This window comes from Rousettus aegyptiacus, unplaced genomic scaffold, assembly GCF_014176215.1.
Source record: "Rousettus aegyptiacus isolate mRouAeg1 unplaced genomic scaffold, mRouAeg1.p scaffold_m13_p_12, whole genome shotgun sequence".
Classification (NCBI taxonomy): Eukaryota; Metazoa; Chordata; class Mammalia; order Chiroptera; family Pteropodidae; genus Rousettus; species Rousettus aegyptiacus.
The window spans coordinates 84728761-84754950 of NW_023416287.1; the positions used below are offsets into that span (position 1 = coordinate 84728761).

At 43.4% G+C, this 26190-nt stretch overlaps 1 protein-coding gene across 1 annotated transcript in view; it reads left to right on the forward strand.

The window, feature by feature from the left end:
• Positions 1-3744: 3744 nt before the first annotated feature.
• Positions 3745-26190, forward strand: part of CDH20 (cadherin 20) — a 180689-nt gene continuing 158243 nt past the window's right edge. Inside the window, exon 1 of the mRNA XM_016155720.2 lies at positions 3745-3827. The gene's annotated coding sequence lies outside the window, so the exon portion shown is untranslated. The remainder of the gene's footprint in view (positions 3828-26190) is intronic.

Genomic DNA, 26190 nt, shown 5'->3' on the forward strand with positions numbered 1-26190 from the left:
AAGTGTTATTCATCCATGTCCTCAGTAACAGCGAACATAAAAATTATCAAATCGCTTTCTCACCCATAGAATTTATCAACCAGAGGTCAAGGCTAAAATCATTACATTTATTTCTAAATCAACTTTGGAACTATAATAATATTATTACGTGGTGTTTTTAAATTCCCAGAGCACCTACCAACTACTGCATCTAATCCTAATAGCGCGGTGAAGTCAATGGGACACACTGGACGCCGTGCGGAACTGCTGTTCGTGGGCTTGCTCAGTGCCCCGCACTGCGCTAAATGCGGGGACACAGAAACGACAGCGACAAGGCTCCCGACTTTGGGTTGTTTTTGGTTGGCGGTAGAGACGACACACTGTGTTCTCACTATTTCTTCACGCGTCATAGAAATCCTGGGGGAGCACAAAAGAGGGGACTATATTTCTACTTGAAAAAGAAACGTATGGGGTGCTGTGGATAGAGGGAGATGTCAAAGACGGCTTCACAGAAAAAGCGGCTTTGTCACTGAATTAAAGTCCCCGCTTTATCTGTACCTAGGAGAAGCTCTGAGTGCTACTGAATCTCTGTGAACTTGGCATGCCTCATCAATTAAATATGGATAACAACGCTGAATTCATAGGGTTACCAGGAAGACGGGATGGGGGCATAAGGAGAGGATTCTGTAAGTAGCAGAGTCCCCAATAAATATGGTATTATTACTATTTGCACTTTGCACAGGCAAAGCTAACTTGGTTTGCTCCAATAGTGACTGGCTGGCCCAAGATCGCCCCAAAACCGTACCCCGCGCCAGTGTCTCACCTCGGACCCCCCCTCCCCACTACCACTGAAACTCTGGAGCACATATGGAAAGCACTTGTCCTAACAACATTTAATGGGCCCTAAAATCACATTGACATAGTCATCAATATATAAACATCCCAACATCCGAAGACTTTTCTGTGAAACATTGCCTCTAAATCCTAAAAGGATACTCTCTGTAAAAGAAGGACCCAACAGAGCATCATAAGGAAGGGATCATGATGGGGAACATCTTAAACATTTAATATAGGGATAAAACAGTACACACGTTTTTAAAAAGGGGTTTTAAACTACCCAAGTTTCAGATAAAATATGGCAGATCCTCAATGGTTTTAAATGATTTAACTGTGAACTTCAACAGAAAATATTTGCATAGAAATGTACTCTCCATTTAGTAAGTATTCCTGACCATTTTTACCCCTAAAATTGTAATACTGAAAATTTTCCTCTCGTATAATATCTATAAATCTTTAAGCCAAACTATTATAGGCCACTTTATAGTTCTTTAAAGAAAAATTTCATTTAAATTTGATTGATGTCATTCATATATGTATAATTGTTCTTCCCCTATTAATAAGAAGTCTGGAAAATCTTAAGTAAAAAAAAAAAGTATATTATATACTATGTACCAGATGATGTTGGGAGATGAAAATATTCAAATCTTCATGGGATATTCAGAAATAGTTGTGTTTGAGTATATCCATCTATATTAGTCGGGATTCTCCAGAGAAACAGGAGATAGATAATAAGGAATTGGCTCATGCAATTATTGAGGCTGACAAGTCCCAAATCTATAGAGCTGATGTCCCAATTCAAGGTGTTCGAGCAGGAGAATTCTCTCTTCTTACTCAGGAGAGGGTTGGCCTTTTTGTTCTATTCAGGCCCTTAACTGATTGGATAAGGCCTATCCACATTGAGAAGAGCAATCTGCTTTACTTAGTCTACTCATCAAAATGTTAATCTCATTCAAAAACACCCTCACGAAAACATCTAGACTATCTGACCAAAATATTCAGGCATCCTGTGGCCCAATCAAGTTGACACATGAAATTAATCACACCATCCCCCCCACCAAAAAATCTTTTTTTCCTCTAAATTTCAATAAGAAATTAATCAAGGGCAAATCACTGCGACTAAATACCAAGAGACTGGGTTTGTTTTTTTTTTTTTTTTTTTTTTTTTTAGGTAAGTAGGCAGTATAGGCTGCTGGTGACCTGAAGGCTCTGGCATACTGAGGTCAAAGTTCATCTCCACCACTTATAAGCTAGGTGACTTCGACACACTACTTTCCTCTCTGAGACTTACCTTCCTCATCATTAAAATGGAGAAACAATAATATATTTGAATATAGTAGTAGTTGGAAAAATTAAGTGAGATGACTCATGTAATGCATGTCTGTCATATGACAAGTTCTCAATAAACATTAGCTGCTCTAATAATTACTGTTATAACTGTGAGCTCCAATTCTAGGCCTTGCTGAAACCTATTAAAATATGGCACAACTGCGTTAAAAGCAAGGATATTTATTTCTATTGGCACATGTTTGAGAATTTTATCTGTTACTTAAACACATAGTTTTATCAGTTGTTTATACACATAGACCATTTGGCCACGAGCACAAGTCGATCATTTAGTAACCAAGAAATTCAATCAAAATTACTTTCTGTATTTAGAAAATCAGTGATGGGGGAGGAAGCCCTAAAAGCACCACACAAGATTATAAAGGGAAATATGGGTGCAGAGCTCAGCAGAGTCTCTTTCTACCCACTGGCTAAAGCCTAGCCGTCATCAGTAGCTGAAGAACTTGGCATTCCAGGGCAGGAGGCAGGACCTAAGAGAGGCTGACCTTCCTGTCCACCTTGTCTGTTTGTCTGTTTGACCCCAGAACAGAGCGCCTTGGACTATGGGTGGATTTGCCTTCTAGAATGGCCCTGTCCTACTGTGTAAACCAGGAAGCCCTTCGCTGAGACTGTCTCAGCTTCCTCCTCTGAAACTCCTGACCTTTAAGGTACCTCTGCCGCATCCCTGCTTCACCCACAGTTCTAAAACTCTATGGTTTTGCTCTGATGACAAAGGAAGGAATCCTGAGCATTTGGAGAAATTCGAAAAAGTAGATCGATGACTGAAGTTTTCTTCTCCCTCTGCAATCTCTCCTCACCCGTCCTCTTGAAAATTATCAGTCCCCTGCATCCTCAAGGTCAAGGTTAGACCTATGTTGATATCTACCTCCTTTCTGATCCTGTTTGCCTATCTTTTTTGCTGTTCTCTTCAATTGCCTCTTCCAGAATCCAGAATCTATGGGGAATAAGTCACTTCAGCTTCAGGGGAGTTTGGGGGGGCCCCCTGGGTCTACCTACCCTTTTTCCTTTCTTCCTCTTAACATGTCCCTACTCGCTCAACCAATCGAGGAGTTTAAACATTTTAATGCAGTATGTAAACTGCATTTAAAGAATTAACCCATTTTGCCCCTCGCTGGTCTAAACCACAGGGTGCCAACCGGACGTTAACTGCTTTCAGCTGGTGGGGTTCCAGACAGCTCCTCGGAAGGAAGGAGCGCACATTCCTGGCACCAATTGGCTAATTCAATTTACTTCACCGGCATTAGCCTCTGTCAGAATATTCATGAGCGGGGGATGAGGACCAGCGGCACAGGCAGGCGGCAGCCACTCGGGCTAGGGAAGGCGCGAGGGGCGCTCAAGGGAAGGTGACCACGCCGAGCCGCCTCTTCTCCCCGGCCGGCCCGGCGCAGAGGGTCGTGGGAGGGCGGGGCAGGGCAAGCGCGCCTGGCATCAGCGCCCAACTCCTGGCGACCGTGCGGAGACTTTGCAAAAGATCCGGAGGCAGAAAAGCTGTGACACTTTTGACGGAGGGGGTCGGGGGGTGGGGGGCGGGGGCGGCGCCGTGAGCGCAGCGGAGCGACCCAGCAGGACCCCGTCCGCGCGGCGCGGAAGGCAGCGATGTGAGCTGGCCGCCCGGCCCGGAGGAGCGTGGACCGAGCATCCCGGAGAGTCGCCGGTCCTGCCAGGTAAGGCGGGCGCTGCGGGGGCGGGGGCGCCGCGCGTCTGTCCCCGGGCTTCGGGCGTCCGGGGGCGCGGGGCGCCTGGGGCCCGCTCTCTCGGCAAAGTGACCCCCGGCGCTGCGCTGCGCGCGGCTCCGCCACGCGCTCGCCCCGCCGCTGCCCGCTGCCCGCTGCCCGCTGCGGCGGCCCCGCGGGCTGCTCGGAGTTGGACTTCCCCGGACTTTGGGGCGAAGCGGCCGCGGAGGGACCGGGCTGGACAGCGGCTCCCTGGGCGGCGGACGCGCAGCCGGGCGGTGGGAGCGCGCGCCGGGGAGGCAGACCCGCACCCCGAGCCGGCTCGCGGGGCGCCTGGGCGGCGGCGCCTCCCTCCGGCGGCCGGTGGAAGGCGCCGGCTGCGTCCCTCGCGCGCGGATGCGGGACAGGGGACAGGAGGCGGGCTCCGGGGAGGCCCGGGTGCCCGCGGGGCCGGTGTCAGCCCGCGCCTGACGCCGCGCCGCCACCGAGCTCCGCCGTGGGAGAAGAATGTGGGGGCGACTCGCGGTCCCGCCACCTGCCGGACATCGCTAACTCCCCGGATTTCCTGTCTCCGGGCCCTGACCCTCCCAGGGACAGCTCTGAACTGCTGGATCGCGCCCGGGGTTGTTCGGTTGCTTGGGCTTTGCGCGTTGTAGTTGCCGTGGGGGAAGAACCGGGGGTCAGGGGGCGGCAAGGGGTCAGATTGGGCCGCAGTTGCAGATTTGTGAAGGAAACGCTACTGCGGAGTCCCGACCTGCCCTCAGCAACAGGAGACTGTGGGCTGGACTTAGGCCGAAGCAGGGGCCTCTGCCTGGCTGTCCACCTGGGGGGCAGGGTGGGCGCTGGAACCCGGGGGCCAGCCCGGAGGCCAGCCCGGAGGCAGCGCCCGAGCCCTCTTTTCCGCTGAGGCCAGGCTGGGAGTAAGAGCGCTGGCAGCAGAGCACTGGGGCGGTTAGTCGCCTGGTGGATTCAGGGTTTACTGTTTCATTATCATTGCCATTATTTTTACTATTATTATTGCTGTTGATGTTGTTACTGGCACGGATGCCAGGGAGGATTTTGTCTTCTGATTGTTATAAGTCGTCGTCAGCAAACTGAATCTGCCCCACCCCAAATAAAATGTCCCCTGACCCCCTCTAATCTCTGAGGTAGCGCTCCACCAAAGGAAATTACCCCTCAGAGCTGTGGAGATGTCAGGGACCCAGCTAGGGAATTGGACCTACCTAAGAACAGTCAAACAACGAAAAGTCACAACTGTTCATGTGCTTGCACCAATGGCACCGATGAGTATTCTGTTTCTATCGGATTACCTTCCTCAGCCTCATCCCGCTCAGGAACCATGGAGGCATTGCCAATCTTGAACCCCCTGTCTGACCTAGCTTTTTCCTTTCGTGTCTTATACAATCTGGAAATTAATCTGTCTCTTAGTGCGACCCTTGCAGCCCCGCTGGGCTTGTTACAACCTGGCAGGGGTAGGCTTCGGTTCCCAAGACTCGAGGCAGCCACAAGGGCACCTGCATCGCCTCCTCGGGGCTTGGCCCTTGGTCAGGGCTCCTCCAGGGCACAGACTTGGCCAGCAGATGATACAGAAAATAGGGCAAGAGTGTGGGAAAACAGCCTGTCAGAGTCAAGCCAGGATTGGAGATGAGGTCAAGCCTCCTTGCTGGCCACATCCCTTCCTGCCAGAGAAAAAAGAGACAAATGAATAGCAAGAAGGAAGAAATATAAATTCGAACCAAGCTCTCTCTGTCTACTTACGCTTTTGCCACTGACTTTGCTGTGATCTTTCCTTCCTGATGCTGATTTTCCACATCTGCCAATACACGAGTAGCCATGCCTTTCTAATAGGACGGTTGTCTGAGATGATCTAATTTTGCATCCCCCAAAAATGTTTTGAGCATCCTGGGAAAGGGCAGTCTATAAAATATGCATTTTCGATGTTTTGTGAAAAGTTTGCTACACTGCAGGTTAAGGAGATACATTTTTAGCATGTGTGCCATGTGGCAATGTAAAATTAAAATGGAAAAGGAAAGTATAAACATAAAAATGACTTAGCATTCTTGACATGCTTGTGCATACTTGTAGAAAAATTATCTTTCATTTGAGGAGAGTTGCCCGGGAATTTAATCAGTGTTTAGAGTGAAACGCCCCCTTCTACCTTTCTCCCCTGCTAAATTTTATGACCCAGTTCTCACAGGAAAGGCAATGCCAAGGTAGTGAGTGCTGGAGGCTGAGAGGCGGGATCACAGGGGTGTTAGGGGAACTATCACAGAGGATTTGGAGACTGGAATGGGAAGAAAGATGCCATCATCCTCGCAAGGCAGGAGACTGTTCTTCTGGGGGGAAAAAAAAACAGCTGGACAGTGTAGGGCGATAGAACCTGGCATGGCTGTCATCTGCCCTCAGATCCAGGAAGGGGACTGATTGGAGGGTTCAGGAGGGCTAACCGAGGGGCTTTTCCCTCTGCCCTTTGGTAAAGGCATTGCCTCGGTCTCACGTTTGGATTGGTGCTGACCTCTAGCCCTGTCTGCACAGTACAATAGTCTTTCCTTGCCATTCCAAAGAGGTCCAGATGTCCTCTCTCGGCCCCTGATATATTTGTAAATATTCCCCAAGTTCTGACGCTTCTCAAAGACGTGCAGCTGTTGGCAAATTTAAGTAAGTAGTTGGAAGTAATCAAGAGAGCCACTGAAAAGAGAATATGTTTTCCCCTGGTGGAGAAGTTATTGAATGCCTTTTGAGCTAGAAAATTAGCAGTTTAGAAAAGCGGGAGGGATTTCCTTGACTTCCCTCTACCCATAAACCAGTAGTTCTGTTTTTTCTTTCCCTCATAGTGGTGAGCACTGTTTGGTTAAGCATTTTTTACAATTTTGGACTCGGAATGGGGGTTTGCCTGGTGGTGTTCCACGGAGAGAGAGAAAAAAACGTAAAGAGATACGGAAGGAAGAGCTGCAGAGGCTAGAACATAAATCAGCCAGAATATATGTGGGGGTGATGAGAATAGGTCTTTTCACCCTAAAAAAAAAAAAAAAAAAATGTCCACTTTGGAAGAAAAAGAAGTCTGATTATTGGCATCCAAGGCCGAAACCAAGGCAGCTGATGCCGAGAAGAGCGAAAGGGCAGTTCTTCTCAGTTTAGAAACAGCAAGACAGCCTCTGCCAAAGACTGCTGTAAACACGGAATAAAGATTTCATTGTGGGCTGGTGTGACTGGAATAATTAGACAGTTAATTGTTCATTCTGATCTGGTGGCGTTGCGATCAGTGGTGCAGAGCAGCGAAAATAAGAGCAAGGGGAAAGCAGAAAAGTAACACCTCTCATCTTCACTCGCTTCACTTTGGTGGGACTTTGGGAGAGCCTGGTAGTTTTCAAAACAAAATCATGTCTGTATTCCGGGAACGCTGGCGAGCTGAGCTCCAGTACAGCTCTTCAGCCCCTCGGGGTTCAACTCTGGGTATGGACAGGACTTCTCATCTTCTAAAGACAGCATGGGAAACTAGAGTGTAAATGAATGATTGACTTAATTTTGTTACTAAGTAATAGATTTGAGGTGCAAACCTTAGAGTCAGCTCAATCAAAATGTATGCAAATCACACCAGATTTTTGCATTTCTCCAACAGTTTTTTTTTTTTGTGGGCATATGAGGTTTAAGAAGTAAATATTCCATTTTTGAATTTAATTCTTTTCTATCGTGAAACAAATTGCCCAGTGATTAATCTTTCACATTTAATTGAAGGAATCGCCTTCTCTGTATTTTCATTTTAATTTAGAGACAAAAGAAAAATGTATTTTAAGTGATAAAGGTGATTTTAAGTAGCTGAGCATCTACAGTTATTGTAGGCAGTAGACTGTGACTTACTGTCATTTACTGAAAGATGGCACTGTCATAAATTCCTTCTGAAATGACTTGTGCAAATGAAGAAATGAGCAGGGAAATATAGAGCATTAAGTGCATGATGTCTGGGGAGGGGGAAAGGAAGAATTCTGTATTCATTATGTCCAAACCGTCCCTGAATCCCGATATGGACATGGAATATGGAGCAAAGTTCCCATTATTTGAATTAAAAAAGGAATATCTTTAAGTGTCAGTGTTAAGTATAATTGTTCTGGGAATAAAAGCACTATGTTATATATATATATATATATATATATATATATATATATATATATATATATATATATATATATAGCATAAGGTCATAAAGTCTCATAAAGAGGAATACTTAGTTTTTCCAAGATATTCATTTTGTCTAATGCGTTTCAGAGATATAAAACTATCTCGACCAACCTTTCGTTTTTTATTCATCATGAATCAAAAGGGATGGTAGGGGCAGAATACTCACTGCAGTGTTAAAAAGCATGAGTGGTCCAAAATTATGGAACTCTCTGGCTTTCAGAAGACAAAATTCTACTTTACAAAATTTTCTACAGCAATTAAAAATAGAAAATCACATTGCCACATTAAATTATGGTAACAACCCATTTTCAAGGAAAGTTTAGCCTTTTCTCATTTAATTGCTATTCATGGTTTGCTAGATAGTTTTTTAGAATAATCTGCCAATCTCCTGCTACCCAGGACTGTCTAGTTAAGAACGTTCCTAATTACATATGGATTAACTTAATTTTAGAGCCCTCAGAATATTCAACTCAAAGTATTACTCAAGTGCGATGAAAAATAGAAATGATCCAATTCCCCTCAAGGTATCTGTAATACTTTTTTAACTTTAAGGAATCATAAAAGAGAGAACATTTGGTATGGAAATACATCAGTGAATAACTACAATAAAGGAGTAAGGAAAGCTGTAAACTGTGGATCTTTCTAAAATATGCCAAGTAAAGTTATAATGGTTCCACTCATTTTTCCTTCCAAAGCAATAAGAGCCGGTCACATAAAATGCCAGGAAAAGTACAGATGTCGAAGACATGCCCAGCAGTGCCTGAAACGGAGGTATTTTTGCTACTTATAAGAATGTGTCACAATTTAATCCAAAGTTTAGAATTTATTCTGACTAATGCCACGACTATGTTTGGAGTAAAGAGGTATCTGATGTGGAAGAGGTGTTTCTTTATAGTTCTATAGTTGCTACCTGGAATCTTACACATGGGAAATTCTCAATAAATAGGTATTGATTTGATTTTTTTATAAAGAAAATAAAACTGAATTAATGGAATTTCCAAGTTAGGCGAATTTATATTTTAAGTCAAATCTGTGAATGGTCTTTGTTACTTTAAGTTCTTTCTCCAAACTGACAAGATATGCCTGTGACAGAAAGTAATAATTATTGGCAATAATCAGTGTGGGCATGGGGGAGGTAAAAAGTGGGCAAACTCTAAAGGCTTTATTTTGGGGGGATGAACTAAATATTGAGTGTGTTTATGCACATGTAAGTGGTTAAAAATGCATGGTACCTCTTTATATTAAAGATGGCACTTCACCAAATGGTTATTATTTATAAGTCATCACTCAGGTCGATTCTACCTTTGAAGTACTGAGTATTAGACCAATTATGACTAAATGGCTGCATGTTCTCTACTGTATCAACTAATTAAAGGGCAATTAATAAAATAATAATTTCATTCCATGGCAATGGCTGCAACTGGTTGTTGCAGAAGTTTGTCTGACACATGCATGGCCAACTGGTCAACGCTGTATTCAACGTCTGGCAGGAGGACAGAAACCTAACTCTTAATACCTCACATTGAAATTCCCTGCAGCCAGAACACTTCCACTTATCTGCTCCTACACCTGATTTATAACTACAATGAACGACAAGAACCTTCCACCAAAAAGAAAAACAGGGGCTCAGAAGGAAGGAAAATGTCCACAGATACCTTATCAGCCTGCTTTTTTTTCATTCTTTCAGGTCTGACCTTAGTCGAACGAGCAAGGTGGTCTTAGTGTTTTCCTAGAGAACAGTACGGAGTGTAATATATTGGCATAATTGGGAGCTAGCAGTCCAGAGAAAACCAGAATAGCATTACCATGAAGATTCATTTACCCCTTGTTCCCAGAGAGCTGTTTACTAGGGTCAGAGTTAAGGTTGTGGTCAAAATAGCATGAGAGGATGGGCGGGGCAGCGTTCTCATTCTCCAGCCGATATCTTTGGATGGAACCAAACTTTGGTATCCACTTTCCAGCAATAAGTTAAAACACACCTTTATTAAAGTATAGCTTATGCAAACTGATGGACAGACATTAAGTGCACACCTAAGCATAAGTATTTTTAAATTCTGTGGCTAAAGCTATTGTATACATAATATTTTCCTGAAGGAATAATTCATTTGATCTTTATTTCATTTTATAATGGCAGTATCTTTGAACCCTTATCAAGTCCTAATTTGGGTTAATTTGTAGATACAAATAATCAGTGAACATAACCATCATTTGTTTTTAAACCAACAGAAGTTATTTCATTTAGCAATTTAATTAGAAATTGGCTAAAGAAATTTCATTTAGAAGTAATTTCTAAAGGCAACTAAATATGTTTTTTTTACTTGAAACATTATTAGTACTCTACTAAGAGTATCAAAAGAGAAGTGAACACTCAAACTTTGCATCTTAGATTTTTTTCCACGCAAACGTTTTTGACTAGACGTGCAGAGTGGGCAGTAAGGTTGAGGGGAAAAACGGACTGGCCATTACGGCCATCTCTGCGCCCACAGTTCTCTTATCTTCATGTCTTAATGCAAGAAACAACACGAATTCCAATCTCTCTCTTCTTCAAATCCCTTGATTTCCTGCATCCGACGCGTCATCTGGAGCATGAATTTGCACGGGTACCATCCTCACATCATTGAAAGAAGCAGCTACACTTGAGAGCGTGTATCTTGTAAGCTTTTTTTGGATATTAAATCAGAATCTAAATCCGTGCCCTTACTTTGCACAAACTGGCAAGAATTCCCAAGCTGCTCATCTTATAAATAAACGTAATATTTCATGTGGGTTCATTATTATCACTACAAATTGTATTTAAAGCAAATAGCACCCAGCAATCAAAATACATCATCATTAACATTATAGTTTTGAAGTGGTATCCAGCTTTACCCTCAGCCTTATGTTCTCATCTCCATAATACTGAGAACATTTACTTCAGTCTAAAAATGGGAGGCATACTTGTATTTGGAAATAAAATCCTCGAGTAATCATTAAAAAAATTAATCCATTTGGCAGTTCGGCATCTCAGTGTGATACTTCCCACAGCTAAGCACGGAGACTGTCATCGGATTCACGGGGCCGGTAAACCTTCGGAGATCGAATTGCTGAGGGGTGTTTTTTAAATACAGGAAAACGATAGATTTCTTCATGATATAGAAGTGCTGTCCATTTCTTGGATGCAGCCCCATAGCTTGAGTGCGTCAATTAAAATGTGTAGCGTTCAGAGAGAAAGCAGAGAGAGCAATAAAAGTAACCACCGCTCAGTCCTGCTCCGGTGCCAAACGCCGTGCCGAGCGCTTCGCACGCACGACCTCGGACCCTCTCTGGGAAGTCACCATCGACCCTCTCTGGGAAGTCACCATCGCTATCATTTTCATCTCGCAGATGCAGAGACTCAGGCCCAGGGTTAAGCGGTCGCCACGGGCAGGCTTCCAACCGGGGCCTTGGCGGCTCCACGGTCCTGGTGCTGACCATGCAGTCACACCGATGTTTGGGCCAGATAATCCTTTTTTTTTTTTTTTTAAGCTTTTTATTTTATTATTAGTTTAAGTATGCAGAATGTTAGTTGGACATTTATATAGTCTGTGAAGCAATCCCCTGATTACTCTATCACCCCCCTGGCTCTGCACCTGGCCATTACCTACTGCCGGCTGCGTTCTCTATGCCGGGACCCCCATCCCCACGACCGTCTATCAACTACTAATTTGCACTTTTTTAACTCTCCACCTCTCTCTCCCAGCCCCCAACCCCTTCCCCTTTGTCGGTCACCAGATTGTCCTCTATATTCATGAGTCTGTTTTTGATTAGTTTGTTCTTTTTGTTCCTTAGATTCCGCATATAAGTGAAATCATGTGGTATTTATCTTTCTTTGACTTATTTTGCTCAGTATAATAACCTCTAGATCCATCCATGTCATTGCAAATGGAAAGATTTCATTTTTTATGGCTGGGTAATATTGAATATATACGTGAACCATAACTTCTTTATCTAATCATCTGTTGATGGGATTTAGGTTGTTTCCATATCTTGGCTATTGTAAATAGTGTTGCCACGAACATAGGGGTGTACAGATCTTTATGAATTATCGTTTTGGTCTTCTTTGGATAAATAGCCAGAAGTACGATCGCTGGATCAAAAGGTAGATCCATTTTTAATTTTTTGAGAAACCACCACTGTTTTCCACAGTGGCTGGACCAATGTGCGGTCCCGCCGACAGTGCAAGAGGGTTCCCTTTTCTCCACATCCTCGCCAACACTCCTCGTTTTTGATTGATTGATGACAGCCATTCTGACAGGTCTAAGGTGATATGGCATTGTGGTTTTGATTTGCATTTCTCTGATGATTAGTGACCTTGAGCATCTTTTCATATGTTGATTTGGGCCAGATAACTGGTAAATCTGTGTTGGAGGAGGGAGAAGGAAACTGTCCTGTGCATCGTAGGCTGTTTAGCAGCATCCCTGGTCTCTACCCACGAGATGCCATTGGCATCCTCTCAGCTGTGATCACCCAAAGTGTCTCCAGTCATTGTCACACGTCTCCTTGGGAGAAAAGTTACCCTGATTGAGAACCACTGCCATAAAATGTACCCTCCCTGTATAGCTTATTAAAGCACACATTTTCAATTCAAAGACAGATGATTAATTTTTCAAATAATAATTCAGATAATTCTCCTAGTTCTGTGAGCCACACTACAGAATATTTATTTAAAAAAAAAAAAAGAAAGAAAAGAAAAATTTCGGAGAAAAATTATTACGTCAACATGCCTTCATTAATATCAGATATTTTCCTACTAAACTCATTTTCTCTGGGGCTAAAACAGGGTAATTAGAGATTGCTGTGATTATATCTTTGTACTAACAAAGACTGATACAATGGTTGAAAAAAATTTTTAAACTATAGTGCCACAAAATGCCAATTAATAGACTCTCGATTTCAGGAGAGGGATGGGAACTCTCTTGTTCACTTTCATATCCTCTGAACCCAGCATGTGCCTAGCATGTAGTCAGTGCTCAATAAATATTTCTTCATAAGTAAATGAAATTATGATTAACCTAATACAGGTTTTGAATGCCATTGTAGGCCTCCATTTAGACTTGACGTGAATTACATTTTGCTTTAATTACTAGCGTGGATGTGCGCGTGATGGAATGCCGATCATATCGATAAACATAATGAAACCAGAAAGGACTGATAATACATTATATGACAAACTAGAAGGGGAAAAAAAAAAGCCGATAGGATGGGCCAGATCTAACAAAGTAAAATTTAATATGAACAAATGCCAGTAGGGGCAGCAAACCATGTGGAGGTGGAGGACATGCCCCAGGCCGCCCTCGGCCAAGGAAAAAGGCAGAGCTGGGACTCAGACCCAGACCGCTTGATGCCCGCTCTTCCCAGGCATGAGTCAGCCCTAGCTTTGCTTTGTCCTGGTCAGGCGCACCTGAGAGGTCCTGCTCTGTCCACCTAACTTTGCTTTGTCCTGGTCAGAGCAGGTGCACCTGCTCTGACCAGGACAGAGAGGTCCTGCTCTGTCCACTCACCATGTGCAACCAGAGTTGTGTCTGTAGGTAATGGCCACCGTCTACGAATGGGCTCAGAAACATGCCAGAGGAGGAAAATGGCTGAAGGTGTTCAAAATGGCAGACCTGACATGGAAAGGACTTACAGGGGCCGTAATAGTCATTTTCAAGTACCTGGAATAGCTGTATGTAAAATAAAAATTAAACGTCCTCTGTCCTCTGCATTGCCGTGGAGAACTGAACCAGGACCCCTGAATGGAAGCTACAGAGAAGTAAATTTTATCCCAGCATAATAATGAGCTGCCTAATGATGAATTATTCCACCCTGGCCCAGGCTCCCTGGGGAGTAGCGAGCTCTTAGTCATCACAGAGGAACGTGCAGATGACTGGCCTATGGGAATCAGTGCCTGGACAGACGGGGGAGAGTACCAGAGCTTCTCCAGGGTCCCTTTGAGCCCTTGTGTATGTGAACCCTTTCTTACAGGCTTATTGACCTCATAAACTACTCTGTGATTCTGTTAATAAAAGCACAATCTATGTTTTCTCTAATCCACATATTTGGAATCATAAAGGTAAAGAAAATAGGAAAAGCAGGAGAGTCTTACTGAGTGCCATACAGAATAAGAATCACTTCCTATGTGCCAAGCACTGCATAAAGCACCTCACCAGCATTTTCCCATCTGTTCTTGGTAAGAACCCCATGACACAGGAACTGGTATCATCGCCATTTTGTAACTGAGGAAATGGTCACAGATAAGTTAAGTAACTTGTCCAAGAGCACACAGCTAGTAATTCCAGCTTTACTACTTAAACTCGAATCAGTCCGAAGTTATAAAATCTATTTCATAACTACTATAGTACACCACCTCATCCTTTCAGCAAAGATATACTATTCTGTTTGGAATGCTGGCAATTTCTAGAGTTTGAGACACACAGCTATTTAAATGTAAACACCTATGACATCTTTCAAAGACTAAAATACATCATTTTTTAAATTATAGTTTTCTATTATCCATGGTATTGCTCCCTTCAAATAGTACAACTTATGACTTGACTTTAAGTAAATGAACAAAATAAGGTTTTCGGGGATTTATTTTTAATCTATAGAAGAAAAATTGGTAATGACGTTTCAAATACTAGTCTGTAAGCGAGAGAACTAGAATCCCAGCCTCCAGGCCGAAAGGGCCAGGATGCAAGCAAGACTGATAATTTTCATTTTTACAAATTCAGGAAATTCTAATGGTCTAGTTTTTGAGATAATTATATCATTAGAGATTGTGTTCTCTTCTGATCAGGATTATCGTGTTGGATTATCTTCTGTTTTACAATTACCTTGGTGAACATTTCATAAAACCAAACCATTATTTAAAACTACTTTCTCTGCCTTTATTACTTCAGTGCCAAAAAGCTGCTAAAAAGCTCTAAACCACTTCACGGAAAAGCCCTGGATTCAGCCTATTTGCGACTCTGATTTAGTGGCAGATAACTGCAGCTTCGCGGATTTAATCTGGTGACTCCTGTTCTTAAACAGCGCAGCTCACGCCCACCATTCCAGACAATAATCAAAAGACTAAAAACACGGTTCAGCATTAGTTTTCTAAACTTAATGCTGCTCTGGTGCTTAGAAGCACTTTGATGCTTATGAAGTCCATAATTCTATGTTTATCTTTCCTGCAAAGCATCGAGGCAGTTGTAGGGGGAGGCCCAAGCACTCGTCACGTGACTTAAAATGGCATCTTATGCAGCTCCCTGTGGGCCAGCTGAATGCCAAAAGGCAGGAGGCTCTGTTAAAAAGCCCGTTCTTTATCTGTCATTGATCAGGGCCATCCACACACTACTAATGAAATCGTCTTGTGCTGTATGTTCACAGCCCTCCCAGGCACATGGCTAGAGTAACTTCCTTGCTGAGCCTCCGACCATAACAGTCACTCATCAGGTAGCACTCTGCCGTGCCAAATTGTGGCCTGAAGAACATTTATATGACCTTGTAACGTGGAATGGAGATTAGCACACTGATGTTTTATTCGCAGGTTTTCTCCTGAGTCTTTACATCATTCCACAGGGGGAACCTTTATAAAAAGAGTGTTCTCCATATACATCATGGTGGAACATATTCTAAGTCAAGAACCAAGACCTCTCCTAAAAGAACACATCATGGGAAATATCCCTACACTTCCAAGAAGCATAGAGTGTGAACCCCGAAAGCACGCCATCAGTCGCACGTGAGCTCCCCGGAATGGGGGGGTCAGACAGAACGAATCGGAAATCGGCCTGAGAAAGAACCATCCTGTGAGTATCGAGGAATGTACGAGGCAAGTGCTGCTGCCAGACCTTGGCTCTGGACTTCCGAACTCTCTGGACCACTGTGTGTCAAAAGCCATAGGCAGCAATCTCTACCCTTACCCGCAGTTCTAAAAAGGGCTGGCCTCGGGTCATGGCATCTTTAGAAGTCACTGTCTACGGGAACTAAACAACTGGGCCAGGAATAAGTAATGCACAGAAGTAAAGAAGAATGGACACTAAGGAAGGCATGGCCTTATTTATTGTAAAGATAGGGAAGAAATACGTCATTATTAAAAGTTCATCTCATTATGATATGCAGCCTTTAAGCAAAGAGATCTGTTAACCTTCCCTTCTCCATCCCAACCCAACCATTGTTTATGTCCTAGGAAAGACACCAAAGATGTCTCTTGCCTCTGTGAGATAAAAGGAAACCTTTTGTACATTTGGTGCCAGGTAAAAGAAATATTTAAGCCAAATCGAAGACATCAAAAATAAGTAACTACATTGAAAAGTCACAGCCATATTGAACAATAAACAATTTATGGGAAGAACTCAGAAAAAAATGTTTTTTAAAAAATTGAAAAGCATAGCTTCTGACAAGTATTCTTTATTTATAAGTAGAATTTTTCAAGGAACACAAAAATACTAAAATAAAATGCAAGTTTGACACATAGGTTTCTCTTTGAAGCTTGGCAAAAAAAAAACTAAGTATACAGATATGGGGTTAATTGCACAGTTTAATTCAATGATCATTATCTGTACTAATTGAAGAAAATAAAAGAGGTCAGGATTATGTGAAACTGTAAATGATCCCAAATCACTGATAGTTGCCTAGGGAAGTGGTTTGGCCCTTTCACTTGAATACTGTTAAGCCCAGGGATCTGCAATTCTGTTTTTAAAAAGATCAGGAAGTCTCCTTAGTGAAGTCCAGATTCCTGGGCTTGAATACTTCCCTCATGCCCCTTCCTCTCTTAGCTTAGCTCCAGACCCTGGGGTGCTGGTGGGCCGTACTCACCAGACCAGAGCCGGGCTTACTTTCTGCTGAGTACCCCAGATCGCAAGATAACTTGATGGCTCATCAGTTGTATGCTTGCTCTCTGTTCCTGTAGAGCTCCTGTAATTTAAAAATGTCTGGGGTCGGGGGTGGGGGGCTGGTGGGAGCAGGGAGTGAGGAATGGGAAGAGGTGCTGAGGTTAACCCAGGAAGTTTCTGCCATGGAAAACATGCTCCAGGTCTAACGGCCCCCAGACTGTTTACCACTATCAAAAACACACAAAAAACACCATCTCTCTTCCACATTTCTCTGGTCCCAAGGCAACTGGAACATGAGTTGTTTCGAAAGGATTCTGTGTATGCAAAGTGAATTGCTGTCAACAAAGCTATAATTAAGGAGATGAGATGCTGTCAATAAACCTGAAATAATGATTTTCCTCGGAGCTGCCACATTGTGTCTTATCTTTTTCACCCTCTCCTCACATGACCTACCCTCCAGGTTAATCCAGAGTTTTCTCAGCAGAGTTGAAGAGCCAAACTCCCTACGTAAGCTCTTCATAGACAGAAATTCACGGCACCCCTCTTCCTTTACAAATGGACATGTTGCTAATGTTGTCTTAAAATTCACGCTGTGTTTTGGCCAGTGATGATCAGCTGTCCTCCCTCCAGTGGTCTGTGCATCTGAAGAACCAATATAGTTTCATTAGTCGATAACCACAGCAGTAAAGGGGCCCCCGGTGCACCGAGCTGGCCTCGCGAATCAGTTCTACATGTGCCGTTTCATGTTCGCAGTACCATCTGCCAGCAAACTTTCTGGCGACAACTGATTTCACATTATTTCTTTGGTCCACTGCAACATTTTAGGCCTCGACAAATGTTTTTAAACAAACGTATGGACTCTCTGTGCCAAAAAAAAAAAAAAAGTCACTTCCCTTACTCTCACTCTCGGGAACTGTTTCTGCACAGCCTTGCTCATGACACCCACACTTTTAAGGAAAGCACATTTCTTTCAAACCATCCTTGAACCTTTGTACCCCAAAAGATGGCTCAAAACTTCTCTTCCTGAATGAGACCTCGAACGCTCCACCATAGACTTCTCTGCTCCACCCCCAAGGCTCGGTTCTTCCCTACACTAAACTCCATTGCACGGCACGTCTGATGGAGTTTTCACCAGTGACGGTGACGGGTCTTTTCTCTCCCTCCAGCCGAGGCACAACGTCTACGGCATAGACCCCCTCCTCACTCTGAACGGCAGGGGTTCATGGACACCAGCGGCCTGGTGCTCTGTGACAGCCCTGAAACATCACCCTGTGCCAGCCCGATGCTGGGAACGTCCCGAGTCCACGCCCCCATGGGCTCGTTGTCTGACCCACACAGCCACAGGCAGATTAGAACGCCAGGTGGTCACCGCCACTTCTGGAAGGGAAGGGCCGCGAGGGTGGCAGGTGAGGCACCAGAGGGCACAAGTGGAGCTGAGAAAGGAGAGCAGGAGGGGCTGGGGGGGGGGCAGTAAGGCAGAATTGTGTGGAAAAGGGGAAAAGTGTTCAGCTTTTTAAAAATACGAGTAACTGCATTTGAGGTTTACTCCTTGGAAACTAGGCGTAGCTTTGCAATGTGTCGGAGCATAAATTTATTTTTAAACAGCACGAGGGCTGCGCTTTAAAGGTTGAAGACTGCAAGGGCTGAAATGTATACTCTTTGGGAGAAGCTGCGAGAAACATGGACGCTTCCAGAACAGCTGACCACGGTCTCCCTGAATTCTAGGCACCAGGTGCCGTTTCGGCAAATGTGTTCTCTGCGCCCCGTCAGCTAAAAACATCTTGTTTGACTTTCATCATCTGCCTCCTCTTAACACATCAAACCCAAATCCAAAGTCAACAGGTGGATTTAGGTCCTAGAGACTAGCACTTCCCTGGGGAAAACTAGAGAAATTCATTAACTATTAACAATTTGAAATACTCATTTACAAGTTGAACCTAAAGCACAGTCGTTCTCTGAATGTCTCCCCGGGGTGAGATGTAATAGTATGGGACACCCAGGAAATAGGCTAATTGAGAAGGAGTTTGAGTCCTTGATGAATGTTTCCTCCAGATTCCATAACGACTCCACTCTGTTTTTGCCACGTAAAGAAGTATGCTCTTTTCACTGTCGTTAGCATGCACTTTTTATGGATACACTCCTACGAAGTACAGTGACAATTATTTTTCCATATATATCTACAGATTCAGCACCTAGCGGTTCTGCATTGAAAATTAGAACATAGTCATTCAAGCCATATCTCTCCAAACCAAATCTAAAAGCCAAATGCAGCAACATCTCAAATTACGCCAAAGTGCTCTATAAATTCCTAAATTGCCACATGCATGAGATAAAAAGAAGAATAAATAATATCAAAGTTGGATGTTTTGATCAATCTCACAGCAGTAGTTTGCCACAATGTAATTTAGTTTACATCTCCGCGAGCGAACATGAGCTGAAAATTTAAACAGATGACTAGAGAGAATCAGGGGCAAAGGTGGTGTATTAGTCTGCCCAGGCTGCCGTAACAGATAGCACAGACGGGGCGGGGGGCTAAATCAACAGAAATTTATTTTCTCTCAGTTCTAGAGACTGGAAGTTTAAGATCAAGGTGCCAACAGCCTTAGTGTCTAGCGAGGCTCCCCTCCCCTTGGGTTGATACCTTTTGTGTGTTGGAGAAGTGGGGGAGAGAGGGGAGAGGAAGGGAGGGGAAAGGAAAGGAAGGAAGAGGGAGAAAGAGAGAGCTGGTGTCTCTTCTTTTAAAGACACTAATCCTATTGAATCGGGGCCCCACCCTTATGACCTCATTTAACCTTAACCACTTCCTTTTTCCAAATACAGCCACAATGAGGGTTAGGACTTTAACATATGAACTTAAGGGGGAGGGGCACACATAACATTCAGTCTGTAACAGTGACATTTCAACCAATAAAGGTTATTAATTTGTGTGTTTGTCACACTTAGATTGACTCGGGAGCTAACGAATTGCTAAATGTTGTTCAAATCCACTGAGTTTAAGTGACCTTCCCAGTGGTCACACCGGGGTTGACAAACCTGACACTGGACTCAGGACCCCCATGCCATGGCCCTTCCCGGCACAGTTCGGTGCTCCCCCACCCTCCCCTCTTTCTCCCTGCTAGAGTCTGGCTTCCTGTTGGATGGTCCTTCTGACTGTTTTGCTTTCAAGCAGTGTCTCAGAAAGTCAGGCTGAGACATCTTGTGGCTCTCTCTCCCCTAGGAGAAGAAATCTATGATTGAAATCTGCAGAGGAGCAAAGATGGAAAGTGTGCAGGATCTTTTCGGAATGTTTAATAGTAATGAAAATGGTGTATATCACGTCCAACTGCCTTTTGTTAACCAGAACCAGAAGCCTTCCATATGACCCCAACCTAAGGCAAGGGAAGCTGGGAAACGGACCCTTCCTGTGTGCCCAGAAGGAGGAAATGGGGCTCATTAGCATCCAGTCAGTCTCTGACACAGCTCACAATCTTTTCTTCACTAGCAAGAAGTATCTGGGGAGAGCATCAGATAATTCTCAGCAATTCCACTTGCCGAACTCCTTAACAAATCTCAGGAGATTTAACACAGCAGTCCCGGATCATGCTTAAGAGCGCTGTCTCAGGAATCGGTCTGGGCAGAGCTGATGCCACTGGCCCCAGGATCATACACCGAGAACCACTGCCATGAGCCATCCTCCTCCTGCGCATGCGGTCGCCCTCTCCTCGTCTGATGACTGTCTGCTGTGGCGCTGCTTGGCGGGTCAGCCATCGGATGCTGGAGTCTGCTTGGCTTTAAATTAGTTCCTGACTCTCCTCGAGCAAGTTACGTAAATTACTGGACAACTTACTTCTCTCTGAATAAGTTCACTCATTTGAAAAGTGGAGGTAATAATGCCAATCTCAAGGGAATTACGTTTGGTTAGTTATATAAAGTATTTCGTACCTTCCCTAACACATAGGAAACACACGATAAATGCTAACTGCAAATATTATCAGAAGAATATAGGGATATATGTAGCTTGCCTCTATACTACCTCTATCCAAATAGTAGTAGTAGTAGTAGTAGTAGTAGTAGTAGTAGTAGTAAATAATAATAATAACTGAAAAATCGAATTTAAAAAAACAATTTTTAGGTGGCATGAGGTTGTTTAGAAAACAAGTTCAGAATACCTAAATCTATGTACAAACTGTGTGACTCTGGCCAAGAAACCTGGTGTGTTTCTTTAAAATATATTGCTATTTCCTATGTCATAGGATTGATGTCATGACCACCTATGTCATGAGAGTACATGTGGACGCATCTAGCACAGTTCCTGTAACGTGGCAGGTACTCGATGCATATCAGGTAGCAGTTCCTGTCCAAATGACTCTACACTGGAAAGCAATGCTTCAAGCTATGCAAGTGAGGAAAAGCCATCTTAGACATATTTTAAGTGAATAAACGATTATAGTTTCAAGCAGATGCTTATTACGCTGATTTTCTGATCTTTGACCTTCGTCGCTCCCCACCCCTATCTGAGAACAGCTTCTCGCTGCCTCTACTCAAATGGTACGCACCGTGCAAACACGAAACCCCTCTTCATTCAGGAACGTACAGTACACATCTTAATAAACCGTAATGAACCGAGGACGTGAAGGATAAGGGGATAAACAGGCCTCTCTCTCCAGCTGTCATGTCTGTCTGTGACAGTAACTGGTATTTCATTGTAAAAGATGCTAATTTCAATCTGAGCTGCGGCAGCGCTGAGAGGCGCATACAAAGAATTCTTGATCATCTGTATCAGTAACTGTGGTCCCTGGGGATATGCTCAGAAACTTCGAATCATATGGCAGGAGGGCTGGGCGATGAAATACGCATCGATGAAGCGGCACGATTTATGGTGATAAAGAAATGGAAAATTTGGCCCTCTACGATAACTGTTTGTGGCTGGCATGGCTCCCCTTTCGACTATTTCTGGAGGCTTTGTAAATGACACTTGTGCTAATTATTACACCATTCTGCACCTAGACCACCATCTTACTTCTGTAATTGTTCTGTCAACTTCCTGGAGGCTTATCATAATACTGTTTCAACAATGATCATGATTTTCCCAATCTAAATTTGAGAAATAATAATTACCTGAGCTGCAGGACCACACTGGCTGCCTCTCAGAGGTAAACAGACACTAATTATTGCTTGTTAGCATTGGCCAAGCTACAGAAGAGAAGAGGAAGGCCAAAGTTCACAGAGACACACAGTGAGAGGGTGAGATCAGGGTGACTTATCTTTTTCTTGAGAATGGGCCGTTCTTTATTTTAAAATTGTATTCTTCCTATTTTGAGGTCAGGGAGTATCTCGACCTTTTTTCTTTTTGTTTTAATCTTAAATACTGATAATGCTAGATGATTAGGTGGGAGGTATTTAATATTCTTACTTGGCAAAATTGAAAGTTAGCAACTATAAGTGCTCCCCTTCTCTGATGGACTCTGCCCTCTAACCATCCAGCTCAAAATCCGTAGGTGGCCACGGGAAGCTGTCATTATTAAAATGTGCTCCTTTTATTGATTCGGAACCGGCCTTCATATATTTGCCACCCTATTTTGGTGCCCCAGTGCTGGGTACAATAGTTCTCATTCCTTTTGTCATGATGAGGCTTCGGGCCCGGCCTCCCGGCCCGCCTCAGCCTCACCCTAGCAATGTGCCGTGGTTCCTACTCGGTGGCTGCTCTGCTGACAGCTGCTCCCCCATTTCCGGTCACCTCTATGACATGTGCCCCAAAAGAAGGGTCTGATACATCCATTTCCAACTCAGAAACATTCATTTAACTATCTTGAGAGCAAAGCCCAACATTTTTGGAGGGGCACAAGCTTGTCCGCCATCTGTTTCCAAGCAAGCCTTCTGCCCCCCAATGTCCCTGCCCTACGACACACACCACTACGCATCCTGCCCTCCAGCCTTCCACTTTTCTGACCCTGGGCCTTTTCTCGTCTAAACTCTGATTTCTATCTCTCTAAGTGTGACTACTCTCCAAAGCCCGCCTCTTCTACCAAACTTTCATGAATCTGAAAGTTGCTATTCCCGTCTCCATCCCCTAGACCCTCATAAAATGGACTCTATATTGTAATACTAGCACTAATGATTTACTTTCTTGCGTTCCCATTGTTTTCAACAGGATATGATAATATCTGCGATTGCACATACCCTATGGCGTCTACCACAGTGCTTTGCACGTAGTTTACTTCTCATTAAAATTCTCTGTAGTTGAATTAAATGCGCGCAACCCATCGAATGCCCTTTAACCACGATTCCCCAGTTTGCCACCCCAAACCCCACTGAAATTTCTCCACCCACGCTGTCCAGTACAGTAACCGCTAGCCACACGCGGCCGTTCAATTTTAAACTGACGCTAATGAAAGTGAAATAAAATCAGACCTCCAGGTCCTCAGTCTCAGTAGCCACACTGCCAGGGCTCATCAGCCACATGTGGCTGGTAACTACCGGACCGACGGCCCACGCTGACAGCACGGAGACGGACCGTTCGCACGGCTGCAGCGCGCAGGTCTCCACGCCGGTCCCACAACGGAAGCCCCGCCCTCCGTGCTGGGCGACGAGCCACACCGCGCCGCTGACAAACAGCACGGGAGCCTTGGGCTCATTACAGTCCCCAAGTCCTGTTTGAGGAAACAGCTTTCAAGCTAGGCTTCCCTCGTACTGCACTTAGATGATTACTTTGGTGGATCTAAAGATTAACCCCCACCCCCACCCATTAAACCCTAATCTAGTTTATATTTTCTATTTTATCCCATCTGTCCAGCTGATCGAGGTCTCTAATTTTTAATTCTGGCACATTTGAGCTATCCTATCCTACATGTAAGTCATCTACACATTTCTAAGTGCTTCTTCTGACTTCACATTAGTTGTTGATAAAATGTTGTCTATAAATAGGATGACTATATAATTTGTCATCCAATCCGGGACAGTTCTCAGAGTGAAATTATGCTGAGTCACAGGCACTAACTGGGACTCTCTGAGGCTAACCAGGTTAGATGGAACTTTTTCCATGAAAAATTATATCTGGAACCACTGTCTCAACAGTAAGGAATATCCTCCAGATTAAGACTGAGCTAACATTCACGTTTGTTAATATGTTGACTAAATATTATCTAATTTGGGGCCATATTAATCCATTTAGTTCATGACACTTTTGCGAGAAATAAAACATCTTACTTAAGTTCAAATCATCTATTTTCAGCATTCAGTTATTAAACCAACAATATTTTTCAGAAAAACAAATAGAAATAAAATTTATATGCACATTAGATAAATATGAGCAGAATAAATAAATCTACAAGATTTGGATATAGTATTTTCCTTATTGTCATATAAGGACTCCAGAGGTTCACCGAGAACTGCCATGTGCATGTCTTGTGTGTGACAGGCTAACAATGACTTGAGTCTCTACTTTTAAGATTCGAAAAAACGGAAAGAATGTAAGTAAAATGATTTTGCTCGGGAAGTTCTCCGCCGTGTATTACTTTATTTGTGAAAGTGTCAGTTTAGAGGACATCTACAGCTTACAGTGGTCATTAACAATTACCTATCTTTCATCTATGCCGACTGCGTCAACAAAATGCTGGCAAAATCCTAATCCACAGGACATGTGCCTTGTGTTAAAAAAATAAATAAAGACAAAAACACGTGTGAACACTTTAAATCTGAAAAGGATGAAGTAGCACTGCCAACCCCACATAGATGTAAAATAAAATAAAGATTCATGCAGAGGTCTGTTTTCATGGATTTTATACAGATAAATATGAAGAAATTTCAGCAAAAAAAAAAATGGACAAAATGTCCCATCAATTAATGTCGCTAAAAGTCAGATAAAGGTCATACACGAGGTGAAAGAATCATAGTAAGCCTGAACGCGGGGACAAGGGACCACGTCCAGGCTCCACGTCCAACTCCCTGGAACCTCGGTCCCGTCCTTCGTCTCTGCCCTTGTTTCCTCGCTCACCCCGGAAACCATTCTTGGCTGCACAGTGGCCGGGAAGGAGCAGTAACACCCCCTCCCCCACAAAGACTACATGCACAGACCTGAACCCGAGAGTTCTCCAGCTTTAAAATTCTGCAATGCCACCGGTAAGTTTAGGAGGAGCTACTTAGGGCTTCTTGCATCCAGTGAAAATATAGTTCTCGTTTATAATGGAAATAAACTCTTTTGGGACTTGTCATTTAGTTTTTGGATTGCCATGATGTGTACCAAGTATATACTATCCATCTTTTGTGCTTTAAGACATTTTTAGGGTGCTATATAATATTATTCCATTTACATCTTTTACTTATTTTGTTTGTTTTTCTCATATATTATTTTAACCTTAAACTTGAAATCAAATATCTGTAATTAGGTATTTATCAGTGAAATATTATTTCAACAAAATGTTACTTCTACTGCCCTCTAATACTACTACTAAAATGAAGATTATATTATCTCTTAATAAAATGCTATTTTCCTCTGCAGCCTAAATAGAGAAAAACAACTTTCTAATCCATAATTCGTGAGCTGAATATGCATTATCATTTTATTTTGGTCCTTATTTTAATTCACAAGTTAATAGCAATTCACAAGCAGTCGAGAAACCCAATTTGATCAATTTTCCAAGTCCCTGTTTTTCATTAGGATAATCCTTGAGGCAGGTGGCCTTCAATTAGTTTAGCGGACAGCTCGAGCTAATGTTCTGATGACCCCTAACAAGGCAAACAAAAAAGATTTTTAAAATATGGTGGAGGGAAATTTACAATGCCAAGGATAAGCTAGATCAGGCGGGGAGACAGAGTACACAACCGCTAATTACCTCTCGTCATTTAAACATCTGGAAGCCAAAAGGAGCTACCAAGTACTCCTGCACTGCTGACAAGTCTGTGAAGTATTTGTTATAAAGAGCGGCCCCTAATCCTGTATTCCCAGATACGCAGGAACTTGTCGAACAGCCTAGCTGATAATAGTATTATGACATCTAATTTTTGAAGGCGTAACTACACCAAAATATTTGTCATACAACAAATGGAAGGAATGACATCACGTCTGACAAGAGCCTTTGAACCATTCTCTCTGCTTCCATGTTGCTTCTCTGCTGTCTCATTTGCATAGAGCAGACAGAATCCTCTGCAAGAATAAACCAGATCCTATCGCTCTTTTGCTGAAAGCCCTCTAAAGGCTTCTGTTGCAATTAGAATAAAATGCAAAATTCTGTACTGTGGCAAATAAACCCTACACAACCACTTACTCTTTCAGCTTCATGAATTAGAAACCCAGCTTAAACAATGTAACACTCAAACAAGCAAGAGATGTAAACACTTTACTTTTAAACCAAGTAACAGGTTTACTTTTCCCCCCATGTAAGTCTAGA